This window comes from Myodes glareolus, chromosome 23 (assembly GCF_982192425.1).
Source record: "Myodes glareolus chromosome 23, mMyoGla1.1, whole genome shotgun sequence".
Classification (NCBI taxonomy): Eukaryota; Metazoa; Chordata; class Mammalia; order Rodentia; family Cricetidae; genus Myodes; species Myodes glareolus.
The window spans coordinates 10,256,278-10,274,730 of NC_142048.1; the positions used below are offsets into that span (position 1 = coordinate 10,256,278).

General features: G+C 42.7%; 1 long non-coding RNA gene across 1 annotated transcript; it reads left to right on the forward strand.

The window, feature by feature from the left end:
• The first annotated feature begins 16,434 nt into the window (after positions 1–16,434).
• Positions 16,435–18,009, forward strand: LOC146890643 (uncharacterized). The gene is made up of 2 exons (XR_014998655.2): positions 16,435–16,577; positions 17,336–18,009. It is a non-coding gene; the product is annotated as an uncharacterized LOC146890643 (long non-coding RNA).
• Positions 18,010–18,453: the final 444 nt, after the last annotated feature.

The following is an 18,453-nucleotide window of genomic DNA, read 5'->3' on the forward strand; positions in this document are numbered from 1 at the left end:
GATGACTCCAAACTTCTAATCGTCTGGCTTTCACCTCCCAAGTCTGGACTCAGAGGTGTGCATCATCATATCCAGTTTTATGTGGCCCTAGGGGATCAAATCTAGGGCTTCATACTTGCTAAGCAAGCTTCCCATACAAACTGAACTATAGCTGCAGTCCACATCTAAGTTCTATTTTTTCTTTCTTCTTTTTTTTTTATGTTTTTCAAGACAGGATTTCTCTGTGTAACAACCCAAGCTGTTGTTGAACTAGCTCTATACAGCAGGCTGGCCTCAAACTCAGAGATCTGCCTGCCTCTGCCTCCCAAGTGCTGGAATTAAAGACTTGTGCCATCACTGCCTGACTCACGTCTCATTTCTTTTTTGCTTCCATTGACCTGTTGAGGGCCAATAGGATGGACTGTGTTAAACACAAATAAAACTGGGGATTCTTTTCTAGTGTTTGATCCTTACACAATGCACTCATCAAATTGTGCTGTAAGTTGGTATCTAACCTGTAGGAGACTTGTCATTTACTCTTCACTTATTGCTTGAACTATGAGCAGCAGGAAAAAATTACCAAATGCTTTGTTCTGTATTGATTCATATAATTGTACGTTTTTCATCTTCAGTCTTCTAAAGTGGGAAATCACAGTTTTCTCTGATGTTGAATTACTCTTGCTTTGAAAAGATAATTCCAGCCAGATCATGATATATTACTTTTTAATAGCCCAATTAGACAGCAAATCACTAATGTTTTATTTAGGTACAAGAGTAAAATGGACCTATCATCTTCCTCCTTCAATCATTATTCTTTGGTTGTGGACTCCGTACTAATTTAGCCCCATGCATCTTCCTTTCTTTGCAGCAGTTACCTGGCCAAGAGTAAGGGCTACTACACAAATTAGCCAAATTTACAGCAGGCTTTACTATATGTGCAGAAATAGTCCAGTGGCTGCCTCTTCCTAAATGTGGGGTTGGAGAGGTCATCCCCGACACAGATGTGAGGTTTATAGTCCCGAAACTGCAAAGCAAAGGAGCTTCCAAGGGTTGAGGAATTTTAATTCTGTAGGAACTTGGAAGAACATATAAAAGTTATTTGGTAGAACATCTTATCTTATGATGGTGGAGGTCAGGGTATAGGGTATGGAACATGGCAAATTCCAGAAACATAAGTTTTATAGTAACCAAAATGAGCTTATTTTGACCTTACGACAAGATGGCTTCTGATCTTAAAATGGAGTCAGGCTGGTTCATCAGTGACTAGCTTCATTTCTGTTGGATTGTGTGGCCTGCCAGGACCTGGCTCCTAGAAGGGACTTAGTATGTGTTGTGTCGGGTTGAAGAGGACTGTGTCAGAGTTACCAGAAGTGTCCCGTCTCATTGGTGTCTCTCTTCTTGTTGTCCCTCCCCGTTCTTCTGTCAGCTGCCATAGATCACAGCAAGAAGGAGACTCAGGTTCTGCATAGGGCCTTTTCATTTTCTCTATTGTGCCTATCAAGATCAGGGCTTTTCAGTCATGATGAAATTTAATTAATAAAGTTTTAAATTTATGGTTTGTACTTTGTGCTCTTTAGAAATCTTTATCTAGTCCAAGATCACAAATTATGTCCGTATGTTTCCTTCTGAGATTTCGTCTTGAGATTTACTTAGATGTGTACGGCTATTTCAGCTTTTGGCTCCTGTCTTAGTTTCTTTCTCTGTTGTTGTCATAAAATCCCCTGACAGAAGCAACTTAAGACAAGGAGGGCTTATGGTGCTTCACTGTTCGACGGATTAAAGTCCACGATAGCAGGAAAGTCAAGGCACTGTGGGTTTGAAGGAGCTGATCAAGGCCCATCCACAATCAGGAAACAGAGGAGTGAATGTATGGTGCTGCTAAATTCCCTTTCTGCATTTCAAAAATTATATTTTACTTATTTGTCTCTGCATGGGAGCATGTGAAGATGCATGAATGCATGTGTGTGCAGCTTTGTAACTCTCTTAGTTTGGGTGTCTCTTGCTGTGGAGAGACATCATGACCACAGAAACTTTTATAAAGAAAACCATTTAATTGGGGCTGACTTACATTTTCAGAGGACAGTCTGTGATCATCACGGCAGGAAACATGACAGCATGCAGCCAGACACAGTGGTGGAGAAGGAGCTGAGAGTTCTACATCTTGATCTGCAGGCAACAGAGGGAGACTATGTCACACTGAGAGTGGTCTGAGCAGGTATGAGACCTCAAAGCTCACCACCACAGTAACACACTTCCTCTAATGAGACCACACTTCCTAATAGTGCCTCTTTCTATGGGACAAGCCTTCAAACACATGAGTATATAGGGACCATTCCTATTCAAACCACCACATTCCACTCCTTGCCCCCATAGGTTTGTAGTCATTAAGAAATGAATTTAGTCCAACTTCAAAAGTCCCAATAGTCTATAACAATCTCAAAATTGTTTAAAAGTACGAAGTTCAAAATTTCTCCTGAAATGCATGGCAATCTCTTAACTGCCATCCCTATAAAATCAAAATAAAAAAAAAATCGGGTCACCTGCTTCCATCATATAATAGCACAGAATATACATTACCATTTCAAAACATAGGGCAGGGAGCGTGGTGAGGAAATACTGGACCGAAGCACAGCTGAAACCCAGCTGGGCAAGCTCCAAACTCCACATCTCCATGTCTTCTGACAAAATGCTCTTCAGATCCCCCAACTCCTTTCAGTTTCGTTGACTGTGACACACTTCTTTCTCTTAGGCTGTTTGCACTCCCTGTTAGTAGCTTTCCTCAGCAAGTATCCCTTGGCTCTGGAATCTCTAACATGTTGAGGTCTCTAAGGCAATTCAGGCTTCACCTTTACAGCGTCACGCAATGGTCTCCTTAGGCCTCCATGCATGGACACCCCTGACACATGCCTGGCTTCAACAGCTCTTCTTAGTCACAAATGGAGATTCCATGGCCCCTTTCTTCTATCCTTGTCTCTAAAGCCAGAACCACAACTTGAAGTTGCCAAGTTCTGCTGCTTGCTGGGGCTGGAGCATGGCCCCCTCACTTTATTACAACTTCATTAGCTTTCTGTTTCTGATGGTTTTCCTTTGCTGCCTAAACTTGACTATCTACAACTTGCTGGCCATGAATTTAGAGATCTACTACCCACTGCTTTATTTCGTAAAGGAAAGCAGACGTGAAACGAAATAAAGGGAGTGGTGACGTCAGGGCAAGATTCCACCCAATTAACTATCCAGCCTGTGAGCAAGAATTAAAGAAAGCTTAGAGAAGGGTGTGGTGGTGCACACCTTTAATCCCGGCAGTCCTAAAGCAGTGGGTAGTAGATCTCCATTTTAACAGTCCAGTATCTCCCAAGAATGATGCTACCCAACAGTGGCTAGCTTTTTCCACCTATAGATAACCTCCCACAGGCACATCCAGAGGTCTCTTAGAGTCTATAAAGAGCTCACATGTGCACACAGGCAAGGTGCTCCTGTACATGCCCACAGAGGCCAGAGATTGATGTTAGTTGTCTCCTATTGAGATCTATATTATGTTTTGAGACATTTTTACTGAACCTGTGGTTTGTTGTTTCAGCTAGACTGGCTAGCCAGCAAGCCCCCAGGATCCTCTTATTTGGGCACCCCCATCCAGAGTACTAAAATTACAGGCATGGACTACCACAGCTCTATCCTGTGGATCTAAACTTGGGACATCACTTTTGCACAGATTCACTGGGCCATGACCTCAACTATCCCTATCTTTCTCATGAGTCTTGAACCAGATTTGTTCTTCTCTCACCAAGCCTTGCAGAGTTTGAGGTTAGGGGACATTGAAAGAAAAGATGATACAGTGAAGACTATGTGCTGACTGACCCCATCTGAACCATTAACTCTGACCTTCCTTGCCAAGATTCTCCCTGTAGCAGTATCTGCATGACATCCACCTGACATCCTTCTGGTTTTTGAGTTATGAATTCCAGTTAGAACGCCTACCACACAAATCTTTCTCTAGTGAGAAAATCTTGACAAGAAACAGACATGGGTCTGCAGAAATATGTCACCATTACAGAAAAGAATCTGAATGTGTAAGCCTGTTATAATGAATGGGGAGGGCAGGCACAGGAACATGTCACCATGGTAGAGAAGATAGACAGAAAGAACACGGTGGGGGAGCCAGGAATGGAGCTTCCTGTCTGTAAAGCCAGTATCTGGAATCGGAGGATCAGGAGCTCTAGGTCATCCTCTTCTACTACAGAGTGACCTTGAGGCCAGCCTGGGCTACTAAGACCCTACCCCAAAATCAATACAAACAAAAGTAGTGAATGGGGGACTGGCAATGAATCAAGAGCTATCCAGGGAGTCCTAGCCTTGAAAACCAGCACTGGGGAAAGTGAATTGCAGTACGCCCTGCCTTGGAAGATTGGTCTCACAATGCTCTCTTCCCCTGTGGTGCCTACAGCTGTAATGAATAACCCAGATGCCGTTATTTGATGGTTCAGGATGCTTTCCTTCTATGCACAGGCGACAGAGTCTATGAGTGTTACAGGCTGAATGTTAATAACTATTCTGCCACTCTGATTGGCGTACTAGAGCATTAGGGCTAAGGCCTGGAACTATACTTTTTAGGTTTTTTTTATATTATTTTATGTGTTGTTTCTCAAAGCAGACTCAACTTTAAAACTAGCGTTTCAAACATCAAATACAACGGGCCTAAAGACATATGCGCATGCGCAGTGCTTGCAGGCGAGGGCAAACGGAGAGGCAGATTGCTTTCCTTCGTGAGCGCTGAAATCAAAGCTACTGCACCCTCAGGCACTGTAAGTTCCACATTAGCCCAGCTCATTAACATATCCCCCTGAATTGGGAATTAAATATTAAATGAAGATTTGATTACTTCTCCTTAAGAGGTCCCTGGACCAGATTCTGATTGCCTGAAGTAACCATATTTAGACAATAACAACAGAAGCGTGAGCCAGGTTTTTGGTTTGCTTGTTTGCTGTACGTTCTCTTTTGGAGGACATGGGTGTGGACATACATCTTGGAGGGCAGGGAATGCCAGATTTCAACCTTGAGTGTAGTTCTTCCGGAGTTATCCCCATTGGCTTTTAATTTAACTTGTTAGTGAGTGTTTTTCCTGCCTTTATGCCTGGTAACTCTTGAAAATAAGAAGACAGTATTGGATCTCCTGGAACTGGAGTTACAGGTGTTTGGAAATCGCCCTGTGGGTGCTGGGATTTGAACCCACGTCCTCTGCAAGAGCAAGTGCTTTAAACCTCTCAGCTGTCTCTCCAGTCTTCACTTGGCTTTCCACAGCGTCTACAGTTCCCTCCTAACTTCATGTCCTCCCCCTTTCTCCTTCCCTCCTCCCTCCTTCCATCCATCCATCCTTCCTTCCTTCTACCTTTCCTTCCTTCATCTCTTCCTCCAAAAATCTACTTGAGTCAGTTTGGTGCTTCTCCTATTCTCGTGAGAGCAGAATCATTCACTCTCATGGGCCATCTACCAGGTGCCACACCCCTGAAAAAATAGACTCCTCCCCCTCCTCTATGGCAGCATCAGCTACCATAGGCTAGGGCAAGACTGAGGGAGTCCCTTCTCCCACCTTATCTTTAAAGACACAGCCTTTCTTTGCTCTAGAGTCTACTGGGTAGGCTGGGCTGGTTGGCCAGTGAGCCTCGGGGATCTGCCTCTCCTCAGTGCTGGAATAACAAAGGTGGGTTCTGGGGATCATAAACACTTTACTGACTCAGCTATTTTCTCAGCTCTCTTTTTCCTTTTTTTTTTTTTTGAGACACGGTATTGATATGAATCTCTGAGGATCTTGGTGTTCACTATGCAGTCCAGTCTGATCTAAAACTCATCCAGTCGTCCTGACTTAGCCATCCAAGTCCTAGAATTATAGGTATGTGAAACTGTGTCCAGCTATGACTTGGATTTCTTTCTGTTTTGAAACATAATTTTTATTGATTCTTTGGTAGTTTCACATCATGCACCCCAATCCCACTCACCTCCTAGTCCCTTCATATCTGTCCTTGACCCTTGTAAAACCCTCTGAAATATAAAATTAAAAAATATTTTTTTAAAAAAGCAAACAGCAAAAATAATCTTTTCAACTCTCCCTCTTTACCACCTCTCCATCACCTAGTCATTAGTCTTAGTGACACTGAAAGCTGTGGTATGTGTACTCCTTTGCCCAAATAGCTTTACTTGCAAATGTCTATTGTAATGAGTTGGTCCTTTTGGAGGCCTTTGGCTTCTGCTATACCATCAATACTAGACCCTCACTGAGACTCTTCTTGAATATCTTGCTGATTCCCTGAGTTATGGAGAGCCTGCAGCTATGGTTCCACAAGACCAGCCCTGTAGTAAGAGACTGCTCATTCATTTCCTGGGTGCCCAGACCTGAAATAATTACACAGAAACTGTATTGTTACAACACTGCTTAGCCTATTAGCTCACACTTCTTATTGGCTAACTCTTTTATCTTAAATTGACCCATTTCTACTAATCTGTGTATCGTCATGTGGTAGTGGCCTACTGGTAAGTTTCTGTCTGGTGTCCGGCATTTGTCTCCTGCAGCAGCTACAAGGCTTCTCTTTGACTCTGCCTACTTTCTCCTCTATCGCTGCTTGAAATTTCTGCCTTACTCTATTCTTCCCACAGTTTCTTTATTTATTCACTAAACAAATACATAGCATACAGAGAATTCCACATCACCTTCCCTTTTCTGTCTAAATAAAAAGGGAGCTTTTAACTTTAACATAACATGATTACATATAATAAAACAGTTATCAAGCAAGAATTATAGTTACAATGTTCATATTTATTTTATCTTTTATAATAACTAAGGAAAACTATCTATATATTCTTCAACTCCATTAAAGACACCAGAAGGATATAATATTACCTAAGTAAACAGGGGGTACATTGTAAGCAACTTTCAAAACTCTAGAACTGACAGAGACATCTCCCTGCCTGGACAGTCACCCAAAGTTATTCCATAATATTAGGACACCCATCTTTAGCTTACAGGCTCATAGTATCCAGCAGTCTTTTCCATGAAGCAGGAAATTTCAAAGCCAGTTCCACCTTTATTGACATTTGGTCAGTAACTTTCTTCTGTGTCCTGCATAATGTCTAGCAGATTCTTTCATGAAGCACAAACCCTGAAGAACTGTCTCACCTTTAGGCAAGTCCAGAAGTCATTTTTCTGTGGCCCCTGCATGTCCAGTTCATCAAGTCGTCCAGGCAAGAGCAGCTTCTTCCCCAAATGGCTAACCAACTCCATAAGGAGCCTCTCTGATTCCCATCTTCCTCTTGAAGTAGATCGGTGTTGCCAGGAGCAGATAAATCTCGTTGTCATGAGAAGTCCTAAGATCATAAAACATTTTTAAATGCCATATTCTGAAAGTCTTTGAAAGATCTGAAGAATCCATCTAAAATATATCTCTATACATCTAGAAAACCTAACTAGCATGATAACAAGGTTGACTGTTAGGGATGACTATCTAATAACCTGTATTTCTTAATTATACTGTTAGAGATGACTATCCAATAACTTGTATTTCTTAATTTTACATTACATTTTTAAATGTAATGAGCTACACGAACACAATACCTTAATCAAGAGCGGAAATGTACATATAACAAAATTGACCTTAAATTTGTATCAGTAAATCAAGATTCATATCAATGCAAAGTAATCATCTCCATAGCATATCACCCTTTAAATCTAAACAAATATTCATAAACAGTCATTTAGAGAATTTGGGCATAGTTCTCTCTAAAGTGCTTCCTGTTTTTTGTTGGGTATAGTAATTTTAGGGTTTATGGAGACCTTTCAGGGGCATCTTGGTCCATCAAACTACATTAGTCTGGAAGGAATCCACATGTTCTCATCTTCTGTGGAAACAAAAGCAGAACCTCTTTTCCAAAGCAACATATCCTTAGACCCAAATTTTTAAAATATGTGTGTTGGTTTACATTAGCAACCTATACAATGAACTGTCTCCCTGTACTTAGCTCATTCACAGTCAAAAAATTCAAAGAAAACATAATACTATACTTAATTCAGACTGTGTATATTTCATCTTTATGTGGCTTATTTTTCTTACTCTATTACTTTTTCTACAAGTTTAATATTTATTTTATTATCTTTATTCCTTTATGACTCTCTGTATTCTTTTATATCACTTTTACTGTCCCTTTACTCTTTTTCTTCTCTCTCCTAAGCCTACATTCATTTATCCAACACTGTGACCCATTTAGAGCTCTTTTCCATCTGAATTTGTCTTTATTGCATATCTATAATCCTTTTCTGACCAGGACTGCTTTTTAAAATGCTAAGTGTCTTAACTAGGTCTAAGGTTGCTTTGCCTTTTGACTCTGCCCAGTCCAACATGGCAGAGGTCCCTTCACTGCCTCTTAGACTACCGGGTGGGAGCAGTCTTCACCACCTCAACTCTAATAACCAGTTGGCCTATGCTGCCACCAAGTAACTTGTAGCATGCTGCCCATGAACCCCATTTAAGCGCTCAGCCTCCTAAAAGAGCCAGAGTTTGTGCTGCCCAAACCAGGGAGTTTGTGCTGACCAAACCAGGAAGCCACCAGAGTGTGATTTTTTGCTGCTAATGATGAATCAGGAAGACCTCTCTTAAAGGAGCCGTGGAGACCCTGCTTGCAGCCAGCTAACAGAACCCTTCCAAAAAAAAAAGTGTGACTACCAAGAAGCCGCATTAAATTCTGCTTTTGTTTTCAGTGTGTGTGTGTGTGTGTGTGTGTGTGTGTGTGTGTGTGTGTGTGTCTAGAATTTTTTTTATGCTCTCTCAGGTTTTATGTGGATATAAGTCAGCCTCACATTGACGTGCCAATCTGTAGTTGGAGACTGCTCGTTAGTCTCCTGGTCGCCCATACCTGAAATAACCACATAGAAACTGTACAACACTGCTTGGCCTATTAGCTTAGGCTTCTTATTGGCTACCTCTTATATCATAAAGTAACCCATTTCTATTAATATATGTATCACCACGTGGTTGTGCGCTACCTGCAAGGTTCAATCTGGCATCTGTCTCCTGTGGCGGCTACATGTCTTTATGATTCTTTCTACTTTTTCCTCTATCTCTGCCTGTAATTCCCACCTTACTGTATTCTGCCCTGGGATAGGCCCAAGCAGCTTCTTAATTCATTAACCAAACACATTCACAGCATACAGAGAGGAATCCCACACCACAGCCCCTTCACATGTTCCAGCAGGTCATACATGGGGTGGGTATTGGAGTGGACCAACTCATAGCCCTGGATGTGGGCCTGGGTGGTAGCAGAATGGATCTGTCAGGGTCTCCATTGGATCAACCTTCCTCAAGCAAGGGGAGAAGCCAGCTCTCCCATGCCCGTGCTGAGAGGTAGGACCAGATGTCCCAAGTGCAGGGCCAGATCTCCCATGAGGGACATGGGACCAACTCTCCTGCTTCTGCAGTTGTCCAGGGATGAGGCCAGCTTTCCCATGCCAGGGTCATCAGTGTTATGATTGTCACTTTAAGAGACAAGCCACGTCCACTCCCGGCGGCCCCTCCTCTCACCATCTTGGCTTTTCTCTGTTCCCTTTGGCCGCAGGAGCTCCCCCTCTCCCACTCCCGCTCCCCTTTCTCTCTCTCTGTCCTCTTCTCCGTCTCCCCCCCTCCTCTAAGTAATAGGTATCCAATTCTATTCTGTATGATGTGTCTGTCCACATGTCTCCCACCCGCTTGCCTGCCCAGCCGCTTGCTGCTGGGAAACTGCACCTTCCAGGGACTCACTGTCGCTAGGACCAGCCCAGTGTCGCACGGCTGGGCCCTGCCCAGGGCTGGCGGCTCTCCCACTCAGGGACCCGCCGCGAGCTGCTCGGAACCCCATGGAAAAATCATAACAATCAGGGCTAGCTCTTTTTTGCCTGCACTGTGGCCATTGGGATGGCTCTCCCATGTGGGGCAAGGTTAGCTCTCCCAGGGCCAGATCAATATGGCCTGTGGACCACAACACGTGTGACTCATAGGCCCCCAGTAGTAACATGGGCCATGGGCATCAACACAGACGCCAGTTGTAGCAGGACCATGGACCTAGACATGGTCCTCATAGCAGTTCAGTCCCAGACTTCTCCACCACCCCAGATGACAGAATAGGCCACCCAGATCAGTATGGCAGGGCAGCAGCATGACTCTTGTACACCACCATGGCTTTAGGTGGCACCCAGACCCTGGACATCTAAACAGCCTTTGGTGTCAATAAGAGTCAGACCCCGACTGCGATAGGGCCATGGACACAGACATGGCCCTCAGCAGCAGCCCAGGCCTGGATGACATTCTGGCTCCAGGTGGCAGTGCAGGCCACTGAGAACAATATGGTCCCAGCAGCAGCATGACTCCTAGACTCCAAAATGGTCTCAGGTGGTGGCCCAGATGCTGGGTATTCACATTGTCCTCAGTGGTATCACAGGCTATGAACACCAACATAGACCCATTACTGCTTGACTTGGGTTTCTAAATGAATTGATTTATTAACGTGTGAGCTCACACATGCATGATGTGTGTGAGGGGCATACATGCCATGGCATGGGTGTGGAGATCAGAGAATGACTTTATGTAGGTTGAACTCAGGTCCTCAGAGTCATGGGACAAGCATCTTAATCCATGGGGTCATTTTGCTGACCTATGATGTCACTTGGTGACTTGTATGAATTGATATGTCCTTTTCAGAACTGCAGTGAGGGCTAGAAATATAAGGGTTGTTTGGTAGTCTGAGAACAGGGAGGACAGCCCTTCTAGACAAAGTCTGGAGAAAATGCATGAATTCTAGAACACGTCTCTGAGAAAGTGTCTGTTACACATACCTCCTCCTTTGCAGTCCCCTCCCTCCATCCCCTCTAACCACGGCCAGCAGTGTTGTCAACACCTCAACAGCAAGAGCAGAAAGACACAGGTGCTCCAATTTGTGCAAGTATGCTTCAAAACTCCATCTCCTAAAACTTAAAGACTGTGGCTGGCAAAACTTGGCAGGCCAAGACAATTATTCACCCTCTTTTGAGTACTGACCTGTAGTTACCTTCAGAAACCCCTAACTTTGTCAGGCTCCCTTAGTCAAGAGAGATTTAACATTTTCTTTGTTTTTGCAAGATTTCAGTATTCAAGAGCATGTTTCAAAAAAAATTCCTAGACTAGCCTTTAAAAGTGAAAAAGAAATAAATTTCTTTTCACCTGTGACTTAACTTCTTCCTCACGTATTTTTTTCTAACATTATAGTTTTACTGAGATGCAATTAATACACAATAATTTTTTTCCCTTTAAATCAACCAGCCTGGTAATATTGAGTACAGTTACAGAGTTGTGCAACCATCATGATTTCCTGATTTTGGAGGATATCATTCCTCTAAACAGGAACCTTGTGGTGTGAGTAGCCTCTCTCTCCAGCTACTGTTGAGCACTGATTAACATCCTGCCTTTGTGGGCTGGGCTATTATGGACATTTTACAGGAATGGACTTATACAATGTATGCATTGCTACTGCTGGCTTCTCCCAGGTTCTTACTCTCATGCTATAGCGTGCATCACTACTTTTGTTGTGACAAGGTTTCTCTGTGTTAACAGTCCTTGATCTCCTGGAACTAGCTCTGCAAACCAAGTTGGCCTCAAACTCACAGAGATCTGCCTGGTCCTGCCTCCTGAGTGCTGGGATGACAGGTGTGGCCACCACCACCCCGCTGCATCAATACTTTATACCTTTTACTGTCGAATAATATCACTTTATATGACTATGCCCTATTTTGTCTAACCATCAACTACTGGAATGTTTTTTCTAACTCGGGACTATTTTAAATAAAGCAGCAAGGTAGGGGATGCGGCTCATTTGGTACAGTCCCAGCAGTGTAGTGTGCACTAGGCTCTGGGTATCCATCCCCTGAGCCATAGAACTGAGGTGGTGCAAACCTGCAATGCCAGTGTTGGGGTTGGTGGAAAGCAGGAAGATCAGAACTTCATCCTAGGCTACATAGTGAGTTTGAGATTATCCTGAGCTACAAGAGACCCTGTCTCCAAATAAATAAGAAAATTGTGCATTATACATGTGTATACACATTTTTGGCATGTATATATGTTTTAAATTCTTTGGGTTTGTAATGTGACTTCTAAGTTTTACTATCAGCGATTGTTTCAGCAAGTGGCTACTTCACTTTCTAGAGCTGTGGGTCTCAAACAGCCTAACACTGCAACCCTTTAATACCGTTCCTCATATTGTGGTAACCAGAACCCAATCATAAAGTTATTTTTATAGCTACTTCATAACTGTAATTTTGCTACTGCTATGGATTATAATATAAATATTTGATGGGCAACCCCTCAAGGGGTTGAGACCCACAGATTGAGAACCACTGCTCTAGAGGGGAGAGTACTCTTCAATGCATACTATATTTTAAAGTTGTTGGATATGAGTTTATTAGTGGAAGAAAACTGAAAAAAATGGTAGGTTTATAGAATTTAAAACTAAGCCATGGTTGTCCTGAAATTCACTCTGTAGACCAGGCTGGCCTTGAACTCACAGAGATCCACCTGTCTCTGCCTCCTGAGTGCTGAGATCAAAGGCATATACCATAACACTCAGCTAAGATACATTGTTTATAATCAGGTTATATATGATTAAAAATAATTATAGATTGTTAAATAAAATTCAGAAGTACCTTAAGAGACTGATATTTTTGACCAGGTAGTATTTATTTCAGGAACAAAAATATGGCTTGGACTTATTAGTAAGTGAAAGGAGAGAAATGATAATGATCATCTTAATAAATGCCAATAATTCATCTTTAAAAAGTCAACTCCCATTTACCATGAGACCATTAAGATAAATAGAATTAGATAACTCTTCCTTAAAAAAGAAAACACTATTTTTTTTTAAAAAAAAAGATGTTTATATTTATTTATTTTTGGTTCTGTTTAGTTTTGCAACAGGGTCTCTCTACATAGCCCTTGCTGACCTAGAACTTACTGTGTAGACCAGGATGGTCTTGAACTCAGTTCATTGCAATCATGAAGGGGAGCTTGGCAGCATACAGGCGGTTATAACATAGAACTGACGGTTCTTGACTCAGAGGCAACAGGAAATCAACTGGCTGTTACACTGAGCAAACTTGAGAAAAGACCTCAAAACCTACACCCCCCCCCACACACACTTCCTCCAGTAAGACACCTACTCCAATAAGGCCACACCTCCTGGTAGTGCCACTCCCTTTGGGGACCACTTTTCTTCAAACCACCACAGTCCCTTTGCTGTTCACTGCTGCGTGTGCCAGATGAGCCGGCCTAAGAGCGTGCAGAGATTCTCTTGACTCCGCTTCCTGTCTCTCTGTAAGAACCAGGATTATGAATGTGTTCTACCATGCCCCATGTTTTCTGGGGATCTGAGCTCATGTGTTTAGGTCTGTGCAACAAGTGTTTCACCCACTGAGCCATCTCCTCAATCAGCAGGAAAGTAGACTTTAAGTATTTTGCCATAAATAAGATGTATGTGATGTCATGGATGTTAATGAGTTTAATATACCGATTTCTAAATATATACAAACTTCAAAACTTCATGTTTTATAGCATACATTTATAATTTGTTGTCAACTAAAAAAGATGCCAGGGACTGAGTATGTAGGTTAATAATAGAATAGACGTGTGAGGTTTGGGGTTGAACCCCCAGCACTGGAAATACAAAATAATGTCACCGCTTGCATAGAAATGTCTTCTGGATGGATGCATCCAGATGCACAGATGTAAGCATGATTGGAAGTGTTAGGAGGAGGGAAAAGGGTGAATAAGCTTCCTTTAGGAAGATGCCAGCCTTTTTTAAAAAAAAAGTATGGCATCAGACCTTAGAAGCCAAGGAATCAGACTGATAACCTTGACTTTTTAAAACTTCTTTCTTGGGAAAAAAAAAAAAACAAGAAAGAAACATTTACAACTTGCATGATAAAACAGGGGAAAAGACAAATTTGAAACATATTTTATAACATAAAACATAACAAAGAACTAAAATTCTAAAATATACTTCCCATATGGAGCAAAAATAAAAGCACAATGACCACAAAACATGACTAGGAAGTTTTAAACAAGAATCTATGCAGGGGCGAGGGAGGCAGCTGCACCACTATCAATGCAGCAACAGGACTGAGTTTGCCCCACAGCACCCATGTCAGGCAGCTAACTACCCATAATTCTAGCTCTAGGTGATCCAATGCCCTATTCTGGCCTCTTCTGGTACTACACTTGTGTGTGTGTGTGTGTGTGTGTGTGTGTAAACGTGTGCGGGCACCCCCCTATCTTTAAAAAAAATAAGCTATCCAGAGGACTAATACAGGCAAGTATTCAACATTACTAATCTAGCAAATGATACAAAATTATTGCCGGCTCAGGCCTGGTGGCACACACCTGTAACCCAAGCTGTTCAGGAAGCTGATGCAGGAGGATTGCGAGTTGAAGGGCAGACTGGGCAATTTACACTGTTTCTAAAAATAAAAGTAAAAAGAACAAGAGACATGTGCGTATATCTCCGTGATTGAGCATCTGCCTAGCACTGAGTTCAATCCCCAATACTAAAGTACAGAACACACATATATGGAAGTGAAATATCTTTTCTTTGTCTAAGTTATAAAATTAAAAAGTTTAATAACATCCAGAGTTGGATGTATTTTCAGAAACAGATATTTTTTTATTACCAGTTGGTACAAATGTAAAATGATATAATAGCATAAGAAGATAGTTTGGAAATACAGGTGACCAGACATATGAGGGAGTAAACAGTGGCACATGCCTGTAATTCTAGACATGACTCCAGACTCCCAGAGGCTGAGGCTCACCTGGGATACATACCAAGATCTTATCTGGGAAAATCAAACAGCAGAAAATACAAAGGGAAGGAGAAAGCAGAAAAAAAGGAAAAAGGAGGAGAAAAACCTGACCACCTATGGAACCAAATCCCAAAGAAGAAACTGAATAAGTGAGACCAGCCAGGCCATGATACTCCTCGTGACTTTGAGAATCATTGGTAGTAATTCAGGTAGTAAGTTACATAGGTCAGGGACTGGAGCGATGGCTCAGGGGTTAAGAGCTCTTAATGCTCTTGCAGAGAATTCCCAGCACCCACAAGATGGCAACCCCAGCTCCAGGTGCCCTTTTCTGGCCTCCACAGGCACTGCGTGTACATGGCACACACATATATACACACACTCCCAGGCACAGCACTCATATGTATAAAGTAAACAGAAGTCTATAAGCCATTCAAAAAGAAAAGGTGCGTGATGTACAAAGGTGTGATATCATTAGTGTGTCTGCTGACAAATGGACAACTTCCTGGGGCACAATGTCAAGAGCATTGTTACCATGGTGACATGACTTTTTCTCATGGTCATGGTATGCTCTGCAACTGTGGTTTTTTTGGGGGGGGAGGGGCTCAAGACAGGATTTCCCTGTAGCTTTGAAACATGTCCTGCCCTCTTGTAGACCAGACTGGCTTTGAACTCACAGAGATCCGCCTGCCTCTGCCTCTGAGTGCTGGGATTAAAGGCGTGCGCCATCACTGCCTGGCACTCTGTATAATTTGTTATCTTTCCTTTGTTCATGCATCATGTTTAAAATACATTAAGCCAGGGCTGGAGAGATGGCTCAGAGGTTAAGAGCACAGGCTGCTCTTCCAGAGGTCCTGAGTTCAATTCCCAGCAACCACATGGTGGCTCACAACCATCTGTAATGAGATCTGGCTCCGCCTTCTGGCGTGCGGGCATACATGGAGGCAGAACGTTGTATACATAATAAAAAAATAAATAAATCTAAAAAAAAGTCTTAAAAAAAATACAGTAAGCCAGATGTAATATATTGATTCTACGTGTGACCTCCTTCATCCTGGCAGTGTATGTGTAAGGGGCCTCGTACACACAGGGAGCAAACATCACATCAAGGGCATTTCTTCCTCAAACACACTTGACCCTATAGCAAAACTTCAAGAAGCCCAGTGAGTAGAGAGAATAATAGAAAGTAGTTTGTACACTATGCATAAGGAGTTTCAAATCAGTGAAACTATTCAGTCCCAACTGTCCCCAAAGGCTTAATGCAACTCCTTCAACATAGTTTACAATCAAAATATTACATTGATATTCAAAAATAGTGGGCCTCAGAAACACCTCTCTCTGTGTCTCTCTGTCTCTAAGAGAGAGACAGAAAGACAAAGACACAAAGGCACACACACACACACACACACACACACACACACACACACACGGCATTTCCCAAGGCTGGGGAAAGTGCTACTGTAAAGCATTATCAATTCCCATACAGGAAACTCACGCTGACACTCAGAGGCCAAAAACACATCTTGTGCAATGCCAAGTGCATTACACATCATTTTCAGAAACACATTTATGGCGAGGAAGCAAGAGCTGGTAACTGAACTATCAAATGTATTTCCAGAAGGTATTATGTTCCAGAGGGAGTGGAATGGATTAGAAATTGATTGGGTCTTCTTCTCCTGACCCTAAGCATTTCTCCAAACCAGCAACTATCAGGCAAGCTCGCCATAATGCTCCAGGCACTGCAGACCGTGAAAAGATCTCACATGTAAGCACATGTAAGCAGGGGTGGGGGGGTCTTCTGTGCAATGATGGAAATGAATATATTTTTAAAATAAATTTATTTTTGTATATCTTGGCCATAATTTCTTCTCTCTCCTCCCAGTACTCTTCCCCCATACTTTCTCTCTTCCCAGTCCCCAATTTACTCTTCCATTTCTGCCTAGAAAAGGGCAGGCCTCCCATGGGTATCAACAAAACATAACATAACAGTTACAGTAGGGACTAATCACCTCCCCATGTATTGAGGCTGGGCTATGTGACCCAGTGTGAGGAGTAAAAAAGAAAAAATGAAATATGCCCTGTCAATGCTGAAACATGCATGGGCAGATCATATATGGCAGTTCTGTTGAACTTGTTTGTCCATAATGGGTTTCATGGTCTAAGTTGATGAGGACAATTGACCAGGTCTCTTCCTCGAGAGGGCACCAGATCTCATTACAGATGGTTGTGAGACGCCTTGTGGTTGCTGGGAATTGAACTCAGGACCTTTGGAAGAGCAGTAGGATCCCAAAAAACAAGTATAAGAGTTGCAGGCAGCCCCTGTCCCCAGTGTGAGGGGTTCCACAAGAAGACCAAGTTGCACAGCTGTAGCACACAGGCAGAGTGCCTAGGACAGTCCTACGCAGGCTCCGTCATTGTCGATTCAGTCTCTGTGAGCTCCAGTAAGCCGGTTAGTTAATCCTATTGATTTTCTCGTGTTGTCTTTGTCTGACTCCTACAATTCTTTCTGCCCTTTTTTTGCAGGATTCACTGAACTCCGCCTAATGTTTGACTGTGGGTCTGCATCTGTTTCCATCAGTGGCTGGATGATGCCTCTCTAATGACACCTGGGATGGGTACCAATCTGGTCACAGTAGATGTGGCCATTCAGGCTCTGCATCCCCTATGGCTAGGGATCATCCTTATGGATTCCTGGGAGATTCCCTGGTGCTGGGTTTTTACCTGACCCCAAGACGCCGCCCCTTTCCAGTAGTCTCTCAGTACTCTCCTCCTCCATCTCCTCCAACCCGGTCACTCTTGTACCCATCCCCACCCACCCTCAGTCCACTCATGAAAGCTCTATTTCCCCTTCCCAGGAGATCTTCCCAGGTTCACGACCCCAACCCCTGCTGGAAACCCTCCTTGTTACCTAGTCTCTCTGGGTCTGTGGATTATAGTATACTTATTGTTTACTTTAGAGCTAATATCCACTTATGAGTGAGTACATACCATGCTTGTCTTTCTGGGTTATCTCACTCAAGATGATTTTCTTCTAGTTCCATCCATTTGCCTTCAAATTCCCTGATGTCCTTGCTTTTGACAGCCGAGTAATATTCCATGTGTAAATGGACCACATTTTCTTTATCCATTCCTTGGCTGAGGGTTAGCTAGGTTGCTTCCAGGTTCTGACTTTTACAAATAAAGCTGCTGTGAACACAGTCGAGCAAGTGTCCTTATGGTATGATTGAGGATCCTTTGGTTATATGTCTAAGAGCTGTATAGCTGGGTCTTGTGGTAGATTGACTCCCAGTTTTCTGAGAAACTGTTGCACTGACTTCTAAAGTGGCTGTACAAATTTGCACTTCCACCGGCATTAGAGAAGTGTTCCAAAAGGAGTACATTCTAAAGAAAACATTTGTATTAAATGAATTTCCATGAAACCATATATGTGTCTATATACATACATACATACATACATACACACACACACACATATTCTGGCACAAAATTTGTGTGTAACCTCCACATCAGGCATACACACGGTGCTCATACACACATGCAGTCAAAACACTCATACATAAAATAGAATAAATCTACAAGAAAAATAAAGGTGCATGCAAGTGTGAAATTGCATATGGTGTGTGCATATGCACAAGTGTGCA